Consider the following 2,540-nt stretch of genomic DNA (forward strand, 5'->3'; position numbering starts at 1 on the left):
TTACTTATTATTATTAATGAATTTAATTTTTTGCTTTCCTAAGGCCTCAAATATACTCTTAAGCGAATTTAACTCTAGTTAGAAAGAAATATTGCAGGCTAAATAAATACCTTCTGGTGATCGGTATTGAATTTTTTTAAGTGTAATTCAAAGATTTTAAAATACGATGAATTACTAATCAGTTTTTGATATTATTTTTCAAAATAATATAGGCCACTTGGTCTTTGGACATGTTTAAGGCGCATTGTTTGTGAAGTGTTAGTTAAATATACTGATTATTGATGGAGAGTGCGTCTCATGCGGTGCACTGTAGGCATTACTCAAGGCTCTTTGCAGCGTGCCTTCGGCCCTTAGCTGCAACCCCTTCTGTTCCTTTCACTGTACCTTCTTTCATATTCTCTTTTTTTCCATCTTACTTTCCTTAACCCTCTCCTAAAGATTGATTCGTAGTGCAGCTGCTTTGAGGGTAACCTCCTGTTTTATCTTTCAAACCGTTTATTGTCATTTTCCATTTCAGGACTGATTGACTTCACAGGTCCCAGTACTTGGCCTTTGGGCTATATTCTATGTTCAATTCAATACATACTGAGCAGTTTTCAGAAAGCCATTAAAACTCGTTAAGATGAATAAAACACTTAGGTGCAAAAGTAGTAAGAACAAGTTAATGAACAAATACAGATGGAACAGTAATAAATCACCTCCCCCCCAAAAAAAATTACATGTAAGTATCATGATAAAGCACCTGTAAACAAAGAAAAAACAAGGCTTAATGTAAAGTAGAAATCATCACCATAAAACACTGGCTTATAATTTTACGAACAAACTCGGGACGTCTCGTCCACGAGACACTCGAGTAAGCGCTTCATGGCGATAGAAGTTCACTCTCGACGTGGTTCGGAAGTCACGTAAAGCCGTTGGTCCCGTTGCTGAATAACCGCTAGTTCCATGCAACGTAAAAACACCATACAAACAAAGAGACACTCGAGTAAGAACGGTGGTACGTAGATTCACAAACTAGCCAACTATAAATACCCTGCCTTGTACCTGGCTACCTGTTGTGTGTGTGTGTGTGTGTGTGTGTGGAGGGGGGGGGGGGACCGGTTTGCTGCAAGGAAAGGTTAATTAGGCGTGGCTTGCTTATCCTTAGGATGTTGGTTCAGGAAGGCGCGGAATACGACAATGGCAGAATTACGCGCCCACCTGCTTTCATTTTTTTCCCTGCTTATCACCTCTGCTTTTACTATTTGTTCTTTATTTTTTTATTTATTGCTACTTATTCCTTACTTTTATTTATATTATTTATCCAAACTGTTGATATTTTGTCTGTAGAATATGATGGTTTGACTTGTAAGGTAATGTTTAAAAATTTTCATGTGCATAGTGATAGAATGTTTGTTTAAAATCAAAGTTTTAAATTTTTAGTTTTATGAATCAGAATTATTATTATTATTATTATTGTTATTATTATTATTATTATTATTATTATTATTACTATTATTATTATTTTGACAATCCAGTTAAATCAAAAGAAACGAGAAGGAAATTTTTGTTTATGGAGAGGAAGAAGAAGATTAAAAAATAGTAGTAATAATAACAGTAGGCACAGAGAGGCTTGTTACTTTATAGAGAGGTTTGGTATTTCATGGAGCGGCTTGTTACTTTGTAGAGAGGCTTGTTACTTTATAAAGATGTTTAGTACTTTATAGTGAGGTTTGTCATTTTGTAGAGAGGTTTGGCATTTCAAGGAGATGCTTGTTACTTTGTAGAGAGGCTTGTTACTTGATAGAGACGTTTATTACTTTATAGAGACGTTTATTACTTTATAGAGACGTTTATTACTTTGTAGAGAGGCTTGTTACTTGATAGAGACGTTTATTACTTTATAGAGACGTTTATTACTTTGTAGAGAGGCTTGTTACTTGATAGAGAAGTTTGGTATTTCATGGAGAGGTTTGTCATTTTGTAGAAAGGCTTGTTACTTGATAGAGACGTTTATTACTTTATAGAGACGTTTATTACTTTATAGTGAGGCTTGTTACTTTATATAGACGGTTATTACTTTATAGAGAGGCTTGTTACTTTATAGAGAGGTTTGTTACTTTATAGAGACTTTTATTATTTTATAGAGACGTTTATTACTTTATAGAGAGGCTTGTTACTTTATAGAGAGATTTGTTACTTTATAGAGACGTACGTTTATTACTTTATAGAGAGGTTTGTCATTTTGTAGAGAGGTTTGGTATTTCATGGAGAGGCTTGTTCTTTGAAAGGGCGTGTTTGTCATTGGTGAGTTAGAGAGGTTTGTTATTTAAGACTCCTTTTGTCATTAATGAGAGAGAGAGAGATAGGCTTGTTACTATATAGAGAGGTTTGTTTTAAAAGGCGCGTTTGTCATCAGTGAAATAGAGGTTTGTTGTTCAACCCTTCTTGAAGGGATTGATGTTTATTTTAGCATTCTTTCTCATCTCAGTGTCCCCAGAAAAAAATAACTTTGGTAATAATTAGTGATATTGATTAAGGCAGTCATTCTCGTCTGAATG

The 2,540-nt window shown here is 34.4% G+C and overlaps 2 protein-coding genes across 2 annotated transcripts in view; one reads left to right on the forward strand and one right to left on the reverse strand.

Moving 5' to 3' along the window:
* LOC135213164 (uridine diphosphate glucose pyrophosphatase NUDT22-like) overlaps positions 1–2,540 on the forward strand; it is a 45,007-nt gene that overhangs the window by 40,695 nt on the left and 1,772 nt on the right. The window lies entirely within an intron of this gene.
* Positions 1–2,540, reverse strand: part of LOC135213163 (uncharacterized) — a gene marked incomplete at its 3' end in the record, with an annotated part of 298,865 nt that overhangs the window by 37,601 nt on the left and 258,724 nt on the right.

The sequence above is a fragment of the Macrobrachium nipponense genome, chromosome 42 (genome assembly GCF_015104395.2).
Source record: "Macrobrachium nipponense isolate FS-2020 chromosome 42, ASM1510439v2, whole genome shotgun sequence".
Lineage (NCBI taxonomy): Eukaryota > Metazoa > Arthropoda > Malacostraca > Decapoda > Palaemonidae > Macrobrachium > Macrobrachium nipponense.